Here is an 18,810-nt window from a genome sequence, read left to right as displayed (position 1 = left end):
ACACAACATATCTGGTGTTAAATTGCTTGGTTTTCAACGATAATTTCCTTATCTCGTAAATATATTTTAAAAATTGAAAAAAAAAAAACACAAATAATAATAGTTGAACGAATAATATTATGTACTTTCAAATTTTTTTCTTTTTTTCATTCGATTTTTTATTTATCTTATATATTATATAAGATATATCCTGGAAAGAATATTATACAGATAATAAAATGATTTGATATTTGAATAATAAAGATTGATATTAAATTATTGATAATCTTGACAATTTTATCAAATATATATTCACCCATTATATCTGATAAGTTTTAGTTCAGGCTTTAAAAACTCTCGGAGAAAAAATAGAAAAAAAAATTAATAGAATAAATGGATATTCAATTTCAATGTCATTCAATTTTCATGTCATGCTGGTTTTGAAAGGTCTATCGGCATAACTGCCGATATTAATCTTACAATTGAATTTTTTGATGAATTCTTAGAAACGCTTTGTCATTATTAATTTTTATTATTACGAGATTCTTTTTTTTTTCAAATTTTTATCTCTTTCAATTGTTTGTTTTAAGTTTAATTCATTTTAAACTATTTTTTATTCTTTTTCATTTCATTTTTATGTAATTATCTATTGTTTTAAATTCATGCCTGTGAAAAAAAGGAATAATTTACAAATAAATTGAGCTATTTTTTTTTTATTCTTCAAGAATAATTTTAAAAAATATATATATAAATAATTAAAAATCATTTGCATATATATTTTCTCACGTATGATCAAGATAAAAATAAAAAAACGAAAAATAATAATAGTATCAATAAATAAAATGAAAAAATTCTTTTATTCCTGATCAATTTGATGTATATATAGCTGTTTGTAATATGAGTAGTGTAATAAATATTTGATCAAACGTAATTTCATTATACTTAATTATTTTTGATTGTAAAGAATAATGGTAATCATTGATTGTTGGTTAATAGCTATGAGAGTAAAATCATTGAAGGATGTAGAAATACAGTAGAGAGACATAAAGCCCACCTGTTGATTTAACAGAGGCCTTTTATAAATTAAATATATATATTATTATATTTTTTATTTATTTTCTATAGTAATGATAATAATAGGAATAAGTGATACTTGTGGTTGACTGTAGTGTATATATAGAAGTTTATTTTACTGTGTACACTGTAATTAAATTGACTGAGATAAACGAGAATGGATATACAACATTATAACTTATAAGAAAGATATGTGATATAAGATTTTCATTGTAGCTTCTTGACAGTTGAATTTAAACTATAAATCATTGTGTGATCATTTAACAAACAAGTCTGTATATTATCTTGGTTTGTCAAGTCCTTGGTGACTCTCAACTGTAACATCATTCGTCAGTTTTTTTTTTTTATTTTTTTATAAATTCATAATAATATTTTTTCATTTTTCATATTATAATATATTATACATGTTTATACGATAGATGTGATTTACATTTTCAAGATTTCGAGGTCTTGAAATTGTACAAAAATGGAAGTAATGAAACTTGAGGGTAAAAATATGTATAAGACATTTGCGTTTCTCGAGGCAGTCCAATCTCGCGCCTCGGCAACACGAACAGAGAAATTTGCTTATCACGCGGCGACCTAACGGGACGACAGCTGTCGGAAGTAACCTGGGGATATATACAAGAGCACCGGGTTCTTTGCCTTCTTTGCTAGCCTAGAGTGTGGTGAAATAATCCAAGGAATGTCGCGAGATGTGCGCCTAGGTCTTTGAGGGCTCTGACCTTGGCATCTCTTTTTATCAAGACTACATATTAATATGTGCACATACACAACGTCATTCTAAATTAATATGTAATTCAACTATCCATAACATTATAATATTCCAAAACATTTTTTTATTTTTTCATTTTTACAGTAATAAAATAATATTTTAATTCTTTTTCAGGTGTCTACTTTTAGTTTGAAAAAAAAAAACTAAATTATTATTTTAATAAAATTAACTCATTTACTCTGCATGGTGCATTTTCAACTTTAAATTTATTTTTTCTAATTATTTTTCTCATTCGTTTGTCTTTGAATTTTTCATTTGTAAGTACAAACTTGCCTGATGCTGCGTACTTATTTGAAAAAAAAAAGAAAAAAAAAATAATAATAAAACTTAAAAAAAAAATGTGACTTTTATTTCTTTTAGTTTTAAAAGAAAAAAAAATGAAAAAAAAATAATATATATAAAATACATAGGTATGTATTTACTAAGAGTAAACTTGGTCGCGGGTGGTAACCGACTTTTAATGACAAGTCTGAGGGGGGAATAAAATTCCAGAACGGCAAGACAATTGGACTTTGTTTTGTTCTTTGGTATGATGGTGGTGATGTTGCGTTGTGTGGTGCATTTGAGCCAAAAGAGGTTTCAAGACATACATTGACATTTTTCTAGAGCTTGAAAAAATTCAGTATCTTTCTCATTCTCTTTATCTCAGTATCATTTCTCTGTTTGTCTATATATATACATAAACTTTTATAAAAAAAAATATATATTTATTAAAACAAGTGTGTGTGTGAGCAAGCGCAGTTGTCGTCGTGTTTACGTTCGCAAGGTCGGATGAGAATGATCACGCGCGGAAATTTTGCTGCGGGGGCGTGATTACCTAGAGAAAAAGAGACCAATATATAATATATAGCAAAAAAAAAAAAAAAAGCATGATGCTTTGCTTGAGGGATAGTAGTATTGCTGTGCAATGATGCACATGCATGAAAATCAAATGCAAATTCATTCGCATCAAGGGCTTCACCCGGTTGGCGTGAGTTGTAGCATCAGACGATACAAACCAGAGTTCACATTTACTTACTCCACCTTAACTTATCTGTTCATATATGTGATTGTAACTGACTAGAATTATTGTAATGTCTACTGTATTTTTTTATCTTCTCCTATTTATTTTTTGAAAAAAAAAATAAATAAATAAAAAATACAAAATTTCATCTTATTTTATTTCAATATTTTTTTTTATCTTGCTTTCTCTCTCTCAAAGTTGTTTAACCCGTTTAATTTGCTTCTTATAAAGCTGTTTATATTCATAAATTATAAATTTTTTATTTAACTACTCGTAATTGCTTTTATATTTTAAGGTAAAAAATAAATGAAAAAATAATATATATATATGAAATATGATTTTTGACATTCTAAAAATAAATTATTACGAGATGAGTATGATAAATTAATAACTTGTCGAGGCATATCAGTTCGACATGAGGTTTACTTGAACGAAAAAAGAGGAAATTAAAAAAAAATAATAATGAAATTTTAGATTTTATGATGCGGGGGGTTGCGAGCCTGTCATATGATATTACAGAGCTTGCGTGGCTTCTGAACCGAAAAATGGTTTTTCTGTGCACGACTGTTTTAAAGGAGACACGATGAAAACAAATATATTGAGTCGTTAGACCAGACACCATCTAAATGTACCTGTGTATATTGTAACACCTATACTACTACTCAAACATTCTCTCACGATTCTCCTTCAACTTCTCTATTTTTTTTTTCCCAGCATCATGTCGCGATAAAGAATTGCTTGACTCAAGTTTTTAGTGCCGGTAATTAGATTGCAAGCTCCAAGTGAATTAGTTACTTTTGCTGTTGATTTTCTCGCGTTACTTTAATTTTTTTATTGTGGTAGCAATTTTCATGTTATATCTACGTCACGCGAGAACCTTTTATTCTTAAAATACATATAATGCAATGTATATAATAATGATAAGAAAAAAAAAAGTCTTTTTTATACACAGTGCATAAAACTTTGTGTAATTAATGTACAAAGTATACTTGCAGTATCATGTAAATAATAAAAATACATAAATTTTATAGCAAAAAATAATTCAAGGTCACATACTGGTAAGAGTTTGAAAATAATAAAAAATAAAAAAACTTAAGAAATATTGCAATGAAAAATTTTTAAATCAAATGTCAATGAATTAAATTTATGAGAATATATGTGCAACTAAAGAAACTTGTAATGTTGAATATATATTCACTTAAGTTTTTATTTCGATTATCAGAATTGTGGGATGTCGCCAAGTGGAATAAAATGCTTCATGGAAAATTCGTATAAACTTGGAGGCAACCAACGACGTTCAGCAACAACGAACAAACGGATCTTGAATTTATCGAGACTCGAACAAAATCATCCCTCTGTATCTCCTCCCATCTCTAGTCGACTCAATGGTGCGTGAGAGTATTTGTACAAAATATATACCTATATTATTTACTCATATATGTGTGTGTGCATATGCATGGCTGTGTGAATTATATGTACAGAGAAAATGTATATATAAAATACATACAAAACTTGAATGTACAAAAGTTATCCCTGGCTGGTCTCTTGGTGGACAGTTTGATAAATTGGTTAAACCTACGAGAAATTGCTAAGATTATATTGAACCACACTGCTACTTTTGACCCTTCATAAAAAATAAATAAAAAAAATATATATAAATGTGTGTATATATCTATCAACAAAATATCCAATATGTGTCATCAATTTATTTTATAACGTATCATCTTTTTATTTTATTTTTTACTTTTTTTTTTTATTATATTAAATGGACAAGAGATCAGAGGTTTCGCTTTCGCTACATTGATTAAATACAGTTAAGCCGGTTGAACGATGAGATTTATTATAAGACTCAACAGACTAGAAAATTTGAGGCCCTTCAAAATAATCTAAAAATATAAACTGTCATTCATATATTGTATATTTAAAAAAATAAAAATATAAATAAATTAATATTAATTAATGCCTGTAGGTTATGGTTTTAACGTAGCAATTAAATTTGACATGAACATAATATGTTTACCACAAAAACAAATAATAATATATACATGTATATATCCAACTGTTTAAATTGGAAACGTTTCATTTGAAAATTTAATGAGCAAATCATTCAAACATGTTATCTTTATATACAAAATATATATAAATGATTGATTGAATTGTAAATAAAAAAAAAAAAAAAGTAAATAATAAACAAATGAAAAATTAAAGCTTCAGGGCAAATTAAAAATATCATATTGAAAAACAAAAAAATATAAAAAATAAAATAAACGATGAATAATAAATAAAAAAAAAAATTAATCAATATATATAACGATTCGATAAATTGATTTAACATTGAATACTCGTTACCGCATGATTTTGTAAATGATCCACATCAAGAATATCAATGTGGGGAATAAGTTGGGCGAGAAAATATGCACCTATGACCAATATTAAGTTGCAGGTAATATATTTTAAAAATTACGAGTACATTTATGTGTACGATGATGAGTATGATGACTTGTAATTTGTTGTATATTTATATCCTGAGGCAGCGTGGGCGCACACGATCAACCAAGAGTACAAAATTATTAGCCCCAGGTTAGGGCCTTCCTTCGATACGCAGGATATGCACTGTATAAATTGATTCATCGTTATAATAAATTATTATTATTCTTTTTTTTTCATTCTTCTTATTTTCATCATCATTATTAATTTTTTTCATTTTTTAAAAGTAAATTATTATTTTTCTTTTAACATTATATTATCAATTCTTTTTTTTTTTATTTCCTTTTTTTTAACATTTAATTAATAAAGAAATAAAAACAAACAAAAAGTTGTCGATAATTTTTTTATTACAATTAATATCCTGAGGGTGTCTTGAAAATGCAAACTAGTGTCTTCTGGATAAAGTTAGATAATGATAATAAACCAGTAGAAAAACTTTAAAGTTATGATCAAGCCAGCTTGAATAACTTTTAACTGAAGTAAATTTTATGAAAATTAAGTTTTTTAAATTTTCCATTGAATTTTTACTACATATATATTATAAACAATCTAATTTAAATATTTTTAATTTAATTTTTACATTTATAATTTTTTTTTTTTTCTATTTGATTAATATGTTTTTCATGTACAGTTAAAGTTTGATTTAAAAATTTTTTTTTAATGGTCCATGATGTTACTGTGTATGCACACACACACATATATATATTATTACAATATGGTATATTTAACTCAGTGGAGAGGCAACATTGCAAAGCGCGTGAATAGCATAGAAACACGCAAAATAGCTGTAGACCAAGTGTAAGACCAGATAGTTTGCCTATAATATTGTGGATCTTATTTTCTCGTCTCTTGGTATATAGACGTGATAAATCGATTCAACTGATGCTTGATGCGGCAACAGAATAAAAATTTACTATCCCTGAAGAGGTGAGATTATCCTACGAGATTCCTCTCACGTGGCAATGCAGCTAATACATACAGCTATATAATGTATTTTATCCCTTTTTCATTCTTCAATATTTTTAAAATTTTTTTTTAACTATTATAATATATACAGGCAAAAGAAAACAATTTTTTTTATCTAATTTTTATTTCAATTTTCATAATATCTTTTTATTTAATATTAATTTTCACCTGTCACTATTTTTATAAACGCGCGCGTGCGGAAGTATTATATGCAACATCAAAGATAATGGTGTCCAAGTTAAATAATTTTTTTTACTAATAATTTTTTTATTGAATAAAAAAAAAAAACAGAAAATAGAAGAGAAGAATTATCGCGTGAGTTCATTATACGCCTCGTGTGTTGTACCCACAATCGTTACGTATATCCGAATCTACCATGGTGGTAAACATGCATCAGGCGATATTTATATACATAAACATGTGTGAAAATAAGATGCATGAACCCTAATATGTACAGTATAAGTATTAGCGGGGGCGAATAGAAAAAATTGAAAAAAAAAATAGAGAAAAAAACAAGTAAATTATGATGATGAGGAAGTCGATGAGTATAATTTTTTTTTCTATCTTAATATCGAGAAAAAAAAATTGATAAAAAAAAAATACAAACAGTAGTTTGGCATGTGCGTGTATTTAATATACTAGTTTTTTTTTTTTATTTATTTTTTTGATTTTATATATAGGTAGCAATCATAATCATGTTATCACCCACATAGTCACGATTTTTTAGTTGACTGAGCTTTAACTTTGAATTAATAAAAAAAAAATAAATTTGAATATAGACAAACATGCGTGCAAATTTATGCATAAAATTGTAAAATGTGTATACATATATTTAAAGAAAAATAAAAATGTAGCAATATAGCTTGTACAACAAACAATTCAAGTTTTTTTTTTAACAATTTCCGGTTATAGTCACTGCCCAAACGTGTTTGCGATCATCACAATATAAATTCACTCCAGTGACTATGTATAAATATATATTTAATTTTTTTTTTAATTAATTTTACATGATAAAAATAAATATTATCGATATTAAATTTTAAAAATTCGCTTCAGTTTAAATTATTCATCAGAAAATAATTTTAGAAAATTAAAAAATAAGCTGGATAAATAATTTATTAGAAATTAAAAAATAAAATTTTCCATCAAGATTTAAAAAAAATAAGAAACAGCTTTTTGCTCATTTGTTTCTTTTTTTTTATTTCTTTTGTTTCTTTTAGTTTTGCCGTCAAGTCTTGGCATTACTTTTCACTAAGTACAACCACGAATAAGTAAAGGCTATATCGAGTTTCCTCACGTCGTGCAAACCTTTCTGAGGGGTTCCTTTACGAGGCTAGATCTCTTGTTGCATATAGGTGCTAGTTAACACAACCCAGCAAGTATCTTCAAGACATATATGAAGACGGAATATATATATTTTTTTATGTATATGGTATTAATGTTTATGCGTACGTGTTTGTTTGTGGTACATGTGTATAGCCAAATTGACTCTGGGTCTTTATAACTGCCACTCAAGTCTTGATGGATGACGTCCGCGTTGAGTTTACTGTATGTATATATACAATCCCGTAAAATCCCTCTTTTATGTTGAGGAAAAGCCATAAGCGGAATTACGTATCAACTCAATTAGATCGTAACACCCCTTACCTGAAGGCTGACTGAGGACGAACGTCACGACTTGCGAAGGTTGTACGCAGTCGAGCGTCCTTCTATGAAAAACATTTTTTTTTTTTTCTCGCATTTTTTTTCATTCACATAATCACTAATATTTTTTGTATTTTTTTTCTTTTCTTTTAAATTTTTTTTTTTTTTTCATTTAGTTTTATGATTTATTGATGCATATTATCAAATTAAATGACAACCTATAATTTATTTGTCGCTTGAATTGAAATAATTTGAGATAATGAACCGAAATTTTATTTAAAAATTACTCGTTTTTTTTTTTTATTTTAGTTGAATGAAAATTGAAAAATAATTCATAGTTCTTAGACTTAATTTTTCGAAAAATATAAAAATCATTTTCATAAATCCACAAGTCCAATTTACAGAATAATTTTATAACGATACATTATTTTACATTAATAAAAGTACAACATTGTGTTAATTATAGTTTTTAGGAATATATTTGAAAATAAATAACGAGTATTTAAATTAAATCATAGTCTGTTGAACGAGTTGATTATAATTGTCTTGAAAATCATACAGATAAATATGTAGATAACTTGTATATGAATGAATTAGAATTTAGGAAAGGAAGAATAAATAAAATTAGAAATACAAATGAGAAAAGAAGAAAAAAATAAAAGGAAATAATTTAAAGAAGTTGTGGGTTTACATTGTTCAAAGGTAAATGATTTATTTATATGTGAGTGACGAGGCGTGGCGATACTGTTGAAGGTTATTTATATTATATATTTATTTAATATACCGGTGAAGTATTTTTTCCAGTTATATATATATCTTGGAATCACTTTGCGTTTTAAAATTAAAATCACCGTTAATATTTAATCGAGTGCATATGTCTGATTATTTTTTTTTTTTAAACTAAATGCTTTTGTTTCTTTATAATTCCGCTAAATTTCATTCAATTGAGGCCACAAAAATATTACAAGTTAAATTTATAGATTCAAATAAAATCTGAAAATAAATAAATCAACGAAATGAACAAAAAAATTACATAATTTTTAAGTATAAATTTTTTTGCAATTATTAAATAATTGGTATGTACCGCAAAGTCAAAAATAAATACTGTTATACAAAATGTATAGCTGAGATACTTAAATATTTTACTTCCAATGAATATCAATTAACAGAAATATAAAAAATGAAAAAAAAAAAAACAGTTTAAAAAATTAATCTCAATCTGTGAATGAACAGTATGGGAACCGCTATTATAACATGTATTAAATGAGTAGGCAATTGGATGTAAAATAAGCTGAATCATTTTTATGACGCCTCAGGTAATTCGAATTAGCATAAATATTTAATTTCATATTTTGCCCTGGCAAAAAAAAAAAAAAAATAAATGATTCCGTATATCAATACACTTACAATTGAAAAAAAAAACAAAAATTTATATAAATTTATTAATTAATCTCTTCGAATGCAACATCAATGCAGACAAATTTTTTAGACAAATAATAGAAAAAAATTATAAAGCTGGCGATTAGACCTTTATGTCCTAATTTAACTCGTCAACATGGAATTTCGAGGCAGTCATTTTCACAATGAACAATCAAACCACAAGTATTTCTACCCACTGAGCAATGTATAGTATAGAAAAAATGGATCTATAAAAGCACCACATTTAACGACTGTATGGTTGCAATGTTTTTATTCCTAGGATTATTGGTATTATTATTGTTTAAAGCAATAGAAACGATCGAGTTCGATAGTCAGGCTGTTCAATGACATAAGCCAAAATGACCCTGTGCGTATGCTGAAAATTGCATATATAGATTTGATAATAGTTGGTCCATTATATAACCAGACAATTTTATCGGCAGTCATAAAGCAATGATGATGAAGCGAGAGCTAGTTTTCCAACGAGAAAAAGATGAAAATATTTCAATGGCAAAAGCCATATACATGGACTGCACAGTTACACAGTAAAAGTAAAAAATTCAAATGAATAAAACGAGTATTTTTTAATCGAAATGTTATTTACATTCGCAATAAATAAATATTTGATAATTAATTTTTCTAAAATATACTACAATTTTATCAATAAAATACTATTGATAGAATTTTTTTATTTATTCCTTTTTTTGTTTTATAAATTTATTATTAAATTGTATAATCAATCAAAATTCTATACGTACAGTAGGATTTTTTTTTTTTATGAGATATGATGATGCTTATGATGGAGATTATATAGTACTCATCAATTTACATGCGTATATGACGCACAATATCCGCCAATTTACAATTCAACTAAACCCACTAGATTCGAGTATGTTAATACCCAGGTAATGACTAACGAGTGTGTAATGTTTGAATGTATGGATTGTGATCATATATAAATTCAATCCACACATACATTAATAGATATGTATATGGGTTTCCAAAATTTACGGATTTAACATTTTGTAAATTATTAACTTGAAAATAAATATTGTTAAGTTATTTAATCCCTCTCTTTATCAAGTCACTTATCGAATCACTCGTTTAATTGACTCAATATAAACAATTCTACAAATAAATTTACTAGTTCTCTAGGGCATTAATATTAAATACAAACCAACTACAGATAATTTAAATACAGCCACAAACACATACTCACAAACCCAGTCAAACACAGAAGATTTGAACATGCAGTATATAAATTAATATAAATAAATAAATATACATAGATCGTGTAGTTTAGTTATGCACACTTAATAAAAATATACAATATTAATATAATTTTAAGATGATAATACAAGTCTATTATTATTTTCAAGTTTTCAGAGTTTTACAAAAGCTAATAATTCACTTTGAACTGGGTATGTTTCATTTTTTTTTATTTTTATTATGCAGCTCATAAAGTCATATCAGAATAGTCAAAAAAGTTTTTTGGTAAAACAAGCAAGATTCATGCTTTTGTCTTGAGACTGTATAACAAAATAGGAAGGTAAGTCTGTACAATATAGATACAGTGCATATACATATACAGGGATGATATGAAAGAGCTGAATCAAGTCTTTCCAAGTTTTGTATAACGTTGCAACATCATATATATAATATGTATAAATATATCCGGAAGCCAACGAAAATCATATACACATTATAAGTGCGTCTATATATCTTTTGTAAGTTGTTGTGTATGCAGTTGTTGTATATTTTGCTGAAGGCATCCAATACCACCACCACCACCACCATCAACATTGCCACCACAATATAAAAAACATATATGAAAAGAGTAGATATCATACCATGAGATAAGTATGATGAGAGAGAAAATCAGGCATTATTTTATAGTTTTTCTCTCTTTATTTCTTTCTCTCCTCCTACCCCCTTTTTTGTTGTATAGAACATTCCACCTGCCAACCATGCAACTGGGTACAATTCTTATTTTATTTAACTCTTTTTTTTCTCTATAATTCCCTTCTCCCCTACTACTCATCATCCAACATATACAACTTGGCTTGTTGTCGGTGTTTGGTACACGATTCTCTTGCCGGCAGGAAAAGTCGCCGTACGCTTTGCAATCTCAGCATTTCTGTGTTGGTTGTGGCCGTGAACGGGGCTCAAGTCCAAGGGCAACCGTGAAAGATTTCTTTCTATTTATACAAGTAGTGCATTATACAATACACCTTTGCGGTTATTTTTATTTTTTTATTTTTTATTATTTTTTCGTTTGGTACTTATTTGTATTCGTTTTTTATAATATCAACGTGGTGCGATTATTTTCTATTAAAATCATTCATCGATATCGTCACATTCAAAGTGGGACCAACACTTGTACGGTTGATTTTACGGTACTGATTCATTGACGTTCAGCGATACTTCAGCATCATCCAATCGATCCCCGCACAAGGTAAGCATTTTTTTTCAGTATATAAAAACAAAAAAATTTTTTTATTATTCTTTTGCTATCAGTATTTTTTTTTTTTCATTTTATTCCGACTATTGGAAAATAGAGCAACGATATTTATAGCATTATAAAAGCTCAGTAAGAATGAATTGATATAAATTCTTGAAATATTAATTTTCAGATGACTTGTCTTTGAGCCAAATAACTGTCTGTCTATTTTTAGGACATTTGATATTAATTTTACTTATAGGGAAAATAGTTAAAGTTCGTCATTTATATAACATTAAAACTTTATGTGTTATGTATATAGATATATATTGATAAAGGAAACTTGAGTTTTCTTCTTGAATCCGGTATACTCCGATCGCTTCAACTTGCACTTGCTGCATGAATGACTTTTCCAACGATCAAAACTTGTTCACCAGATCGTCCTCACAATTTCTTATTATTCTCTTTTTATATGTCATTCAATTATATTTCCACTCTCTATCGACTTTTCCGTATATACATGAAATCGCGTCTAGATTATCGACAAAATTCTTGGAAGTTCATTTGGCATTTTTGACAAAGTAGCTAAATTAAAAAGGGAAATTAATATTTTTGGTTTTTATTTTTAATATAAAAATATATAAGCATCAAATACTTTACAAAATTAATTTTCTTTACTCTTTTGTAAATTAAAAAGTTTCATAAGAAACTTATCATTATTGATAATGATATAATTATTTTTAAATAATAAATTAACTGGTTTTATTAAAAATTATTTTCGTCATATTGATTTTCATGAGGCAAAAACTTGCAGGTAGTTTTAAAAAGTATACAGATCAATTTGATGATAACAACTTGAGGTCTCTTGGGTAAGCTTAATTATGAACTCTCTTGCATGAGAGAGTGTCGAGAATTATTCTCGAGGACACGATGTGCATATTACATATTTCTTGTCTAAAATTATTTTAATAAATTTTAATTTATTATTATTAAAAAATAAATAAATAAATAAAGCTAAGAAACCGAGTGGGATAAAATTTTATAAATAAAAAAAATGAGTAAATATAATAAATAAAATACATCAAATAAATAAATGAATAAAAGTTTTCAATGGCAGTATACAATATTTATTGCATTATCCGTATAATATAGCTTTACATTATGTGTTCTTTGACTTGTCGATAACTCGAGTAGGCTTCAGTATAAATATATATATATAGTTTATTACATACAACTTAATAAATACACCTGTCTATATAGTTTTATGTGCGTGATATATTTCAGTGAAGACATAGTGGCGGTGTGTTACAGAGCGCGAATTGCTTAGTTGGTAATTAATGTAATGAAAGGAAATAAAGGGAGTTGATGTGAAAAGAAAGGGTGGAATAAATATATATGTATATTCAATTTATGTATATGAATCAGATCAACATCCGTAGGATTATGTTCACTTAGAAAATTCTACTGGTGTTATAATATCGTTTTTCTTGCCTAACTGTTCAGTTAACTTGGATAATAATTAGTCGGAATAATAGAGAGCTCGCGGGATCGCGGGAACGATGTGAATTTAAGAGGAATATGCTTGTAAAGAATAAGTAGCTGAATAAAATGAGAGAGAAAGAATGAGAATAAAAAATTTAAAAAAAAATAGTTTGCGAGGTGAACTGGCAACTGAAAAGTGGCAGGCGAATTGACGGTGGGCACGCTGAGCTCGAGCTAGGCAGGAAGCACAATGGCCTTCCGTCGACGAATAATGAGACTCGCTCTGACGCGTTTTCGCAGGTTATTGATTACTCCGGGAGTATCATCTGACGACAAGAGAAAGACATTTGCACATAACAAAAAATGTTTTTTCTTTTTTTTTTTTTTTATTAGTTTTTATTTCAACTTTTATTTTTATTTTTTTTTCTGCCGTTGAAAAACGATTTGATAATTGTTTTTGATGCTTCTGACTATGAATTCAAGTTTGAGGATCATAAATCTAGGTATCATTGATCAAAAGTCATTAATCGCACTTTTATACTTTAGGTATAATATATCTATATATGAGTAGATAACTTTTCGATGTGCTCATTCAGCCCATGTATACAGTTATTTTTTTTTTTTTTTTTTTTTATATCTATTTTTTTTCTTTGCAAAAAAATAGAAAGAGAGAGAAGAAATTATATAGGAGAATTTAACTTGGACTTTTGAAAACCTCTGGACTATTTTCCTCTTTTATGTATTTTGCTACTGTGTAGATATATATGTACATGTATATATTATATACGTTCTCGAGTCTTTGGTTATCTCATTTGAGCCAAGTTTCAAGATAAGGGCACCATTCTATATAGCTACAAGTTTAATGAAACTTTGTGGGAGTAGGATGGTTTTTTTTAAGACAAGTTTTCAAGTTAACCAAGGTAGAGGAAAATAGTCTTTTAGGGTTGAGAAACATACACAGTCAATGTCTTCACCAGCCTGTGTCCAGTGTTAACACTCAAGTTAACTTGAACTCACGTATTTTTTTACAAAAAGCTATACAAAACAAAACCCTTAAAAAAAACTCCTGTGACTTTAATTAATGACTTTTTATTTTAATTTTATTTATTTTTATTTCAAAAGAGTGAGAAAAAAAATAAACAAATAAACAAATAAATAATCTTACAAAAGAAATATATTAGTTATAAAAAAAGTAGATTAGTTAAAAGTTTTTTTAAGTCACTATTCACTGTTTTAAAACATCATAATATTTAAATAATTTTTAAACTCTTTATGAATCTTAAAAATCCACAAACAAATCATAAAGTTTTTCCATCGTTTTAATTTATACAATAACATCAAGCTTTTCAACAATCTCAAGTAATTTTATTCTCTATAATAATGAACTATTTTTATCTTTTTTTTATGAATATAAAACTTTCATTTATTATCATTATTTTATTTATTTATTATTTTTCTTTCATAAAAAAATTCTTATTTTCTTAAAGATGAATGGAATCAAAATTAATTTTCATCATATAATTTAAAATAATATTTTGTGTATCAACGTGTCAATTAGAAGCAACTAATGATAAATATCAGTCAGCTATCATGGATCCAGTAACGGGGCACATAAGTTATGTGCCAACGAGCGACGAGAAAAGCAACGGACACACTGACGATAGACAAGACTACGACAAACAAAAAAAAAAACATTTAAAAAATAAATAAATAAATTGAATTATCGCGTTGCACATCATCTAAGCTAGAGCAATGTAAATGTGGACACGGACTAGCAATGTCAGACACGACAAACTTTCTTGGTATACATATAATGGAATTCCACGAATGGATCTCAAACATACACTACTAACACTGGATATTAGTCGATAAATATTTGCACAACACCCTCTGTATTTCTTCATCTTTTAATATACACTCACAGCCATTTGTTAAACTTATGTATTTATACGGAAATACCACTGTTTTATTTTTGAAAAATCAATAACGTCATTTGTTCTTTTTATCAAGAATAAATAAATAAATAAATAAATGAATAAAAAAAAATATTATCTATACACAAAGATATATAAAATATGGAAAATTGATGTACAAGACATTTTTCTTCAGACCGTCTGATTTAATAATAATATTAAAACGATATAGAAATACAGTTACAGGTAGGAAGAATAAAAAAGCAAACAAAAAAGAAAATTGTAAAGTACCAAAATTGGTAAAATTGAAAATAAAAAAAAAAGGAAAATAAAGTAAAGCTTATTCAGTTGCACTGAACGAGTTTCGATCCAATGTGGTGAAGCTTTTAAGCTGCTGAATCGATTTATTCAAGATGGGAAATTACGAGGTATACCCCACCAGATTCACAAACTCACCAAACCTATACTTTCACTCTGTATATAGCCTAGTACATATATACATGTATAGAAAATCTTTATAAAGAAAATGAAACAGTAAGTATATTGTATATATATTATACATATACCGCCTTTGGTTACTGGCAGGCTTTTCAATTTGCAAATTCGTAAAGTGCATTGACGATGCTGTGCGGTGCTCTAGCTTGCGCACGCGGGATCTTTCAACATTAACACACAAAGCCCCTTGAATACTCTGGGTTTATTTGAACATACAAGCTGTATTAATGTACAGTATATGCACAAGGTGTTCAACGACATTGCAAAGGAGGTCCTCTTCTTCTGTATTTCTCAAGAGAAAAAAACAAAAAAAAAAAATGAAAAGCAAGTTGTATATATAGCTACGATAATTTTATTTCTAGCAAGCAGGTTGTTGTTGGAAAAAAATACGCACGAGAAGACGCATCTGCATCGTCCACAAGAATTTGTAATTTGTGTTTTGGCTCGAGTACGTGTCTCTGTCAAGGCATTCGTATTTCGTAAACCTATATATAACATACAAATAGATGCTTTTAAGGTAAATGCATATATTTGTATTTATTTACAGCACATATACATATATTATATTTATACACATATGTGAATTTATCTCGGTGCGCAATAGTTAAATATACTGTGTCACAAATCATGAATATTCATATTTTAAACTCTGAGAAATTCAAAGGTCTGGGCAATTTTGATTTAAAAAGAAAAATTCCAAGGATAAATGGGATAAATGTAGAAATGGAAATTGCTTGGTTAAAAATAAAAATGAAGAATTAATAAAATTTTTAAAAAAATAACACGACAAAAATATGTAACAAAATTTTTGCAAATGCGAGATAACATGGTCAAGAGTCGTAAAGTTATATGTACTTTAAATAAAAATATAAATAAATCCAGATTTTAGAAAAAAATAAATGCAAATAACTTACAAAGTTTTTTATTTATTTATTTTAAAAACTAGTTGAAATTTTATTTAATTTTTTAAACTTGGATTAACAAAATTTAAATATTTAACAAAATACTAAGGTGAATAATTGTTAACTCGAATAAGGGAAAAACTTATTTTTCCAATTTAAATTGATTGTATTTTTTTTTTTCCTTAATTTTTTATATTTATTCTATTCCTTGTACGTCTTAACGGTAATCCGTATATAAGCGAGGGAAATGCATTGGATTCCAAAGTAATTTATCTCCTGGAGTTTGTCGGATGGGTGAAAAGAGAAATGTATAAATATGTATATATTTAAAAAATATATATGGAGTTTAAGAACGGAAATTCTTGTCTTTGCAAAAGTCATACACAGCTACTAACTTGTGATCATTAGGCCAAAGACCATCATTAACTGTGTGAGAAAATAACATATTACAATTTAAAATGAAGAGTTAAGTAAAGGAAGCGACTTATTTTTATTCGTTTAAATACAATTTTATAAATTTCGAAGTATAAGTAATAATAATAATTACAAATGAAAAATAATTAAAATAAAAGTATTATATATTCAGGAATTTACGAGCTGACAAGTCGATTGGAATTACTATATACGTTTAACTTGATGGTAAAAAAATTTAAAAAAAAATTAAAAAAATCTATAAGAGTGGAGAAGAAAAAAAAAATGCAAAAAAAGTAAAGATGCTCAAGACTGATAAGAAGGAAAGAGCAGAAGATTGGAATAGCATGAAAAAGAATAGAAAAGTAGTTTTTGCTGAGCAAAAAAGTATATGAGTCAAGTTTTACTTTTTTTCTTTTTTTTTTGTTCATCATTATTATTTATTATTTATTTTTTCTTCTACTGTTGCTGTTTTGCTATATATGTTGTTGCGGCAATGAAGAAAAAATAAATAAAGAGAAAAAAAAAGGTGGAAAAGTTGGAAGCAATGTCGAGGTAGATGAGGTCTATACCAACAGACCAAACGAAATGAAATGGACACCAGCTACGTGCTTGGTGTATTGAAACAGAAAAATCGAAAAGATTTTCATCAAATGACAAAGAGTATAATCTTCCAAAGAAACGCATCGATCATATGATGAACATTTGAACGAAGAAAAGTCAATGATACATATAAAAAACAAAATTGAAAATATAAAAAAAATAATTGTAAAAAAAAAAAAAAAAAAGGTTAATATAAATAACCACAAGATAATAGAAAGAATAAATAGAAAACAAATTGAAAATAATAAAAAAAACTACTTTCACTTGATAAAAAATCAAAAATGATTTTTCTAATTTTCTATTAAAATTTCAATTACATTATCTATATCATTCGTATATTCAATCATGTAAATAATATGTTTTTCTAATTTAATATTTATGAATTGAAAGTAATTTAAATGATGACTGATCGATAAAATAGAGTCCGCCTTCCAATTATAATTTCTCACACTTCATTTTCCATAGAAAACAAAATGAAAAAAATAAAAAATATAAAAGAAAGAAAAAGTAATGATCATTGTGTTGCATACAATGTGCATATATAGTGATGATAGTATAGAGAAAAAGTAAAAGAAAAAAAAGAAAAAAAAAAGTGTATATAATGAATAAAAAATAATATAATATCGTGGTGCTGTATCGCACCTTCCAAGGTCCTCGATCATCCTCGACTCTACTGCCTCATAGCCGAGACGGGAATTCCGATAAGACGCTGTGTCGGACGCTCAGCTACTTCCGCTTCTAGATCATTGTTTGCAAACGGTTAATAGCCTCTTGGGTGAACCTTGGCCAAAGCGCTATCTTATTCCAGTGTCTTAGTTTCAAATGAATACACAATATTGTACACCTATACATCTATCTATATATAATTTTACTCACAGCAAGCTCTTAGCTACACTCTCGAAAATATATCCTCTCTCTGTCTTCTCAATTCTACACACAGCTTTGTGTTCAATCTTCACTTTGCCATACTTCAACCCTATCAACATCATTCTCATTATACAAAACTATATGCATGCATTTTACATAACTATTTCGACATCACTTTCATCAACTTGTTTTTATCTTTTATCACAATATTATACTTTTTATTTTTTGTCATTTTTTGTATACTCGTAAAATATTTTTTCATATAGCAGTCTCTCTATCTCTCACTCTCATGTGAAAAATTACTATGTCATATAACAAAATGATAAAGATGATATCTATTTTTTTTTATT

The 18,810-nt window shown here is 27.1% G+C and overlaps 2 protein-coding genes across 5 annotated transcripts in view; one reads left to right on the top strand and one right to left on the bottom strand.

Moving 5' to 3' along the window:
• The window catches only part of LOC122858990 (autophagy-related protein 16-1), a 136,630-nt gene that overhangs the window by 23,091 nt on the left and 94,729 nt on the right, over positions 1-18,810 (bottom strand). The gene's annotated exons all lie outside the window — the stretch shown is intronic.
• Positions 11,445-18,810, top strand: part of LOC122858989 — a 95,787-nt gene continuing 88,421 nt past the window's right edge. The window contains exon 1 of the mRNA XM_044162279.1: positions 11,445-11,802. The gene's annotated coding sequence lies outside the window, so the exon portion shown is untranslated. The remainder of the gene's footprint in view (positions 11,803-18,810) is intronic.

The sequence above is a fragment of the Aphidius gifuensis genome, linkage group LG6, assembly GCF_014905175.1.
Source record: "Aphidius gifuensis isolate YNYX2018 linkage group LG6, ASM1490517v1, whole genome shotgun sequence".
Lineage (NCBI taxonomy): Eukaryota > Metazoa > Arthropoda > Insecta > Hymenoptera > Braconidae > Aphidius > Aphidius gifuensis.
Note: the sequence above shows the minus strand (reverse complement) of the source record. Positions and strands in the feature narration are given on the sequence as shown.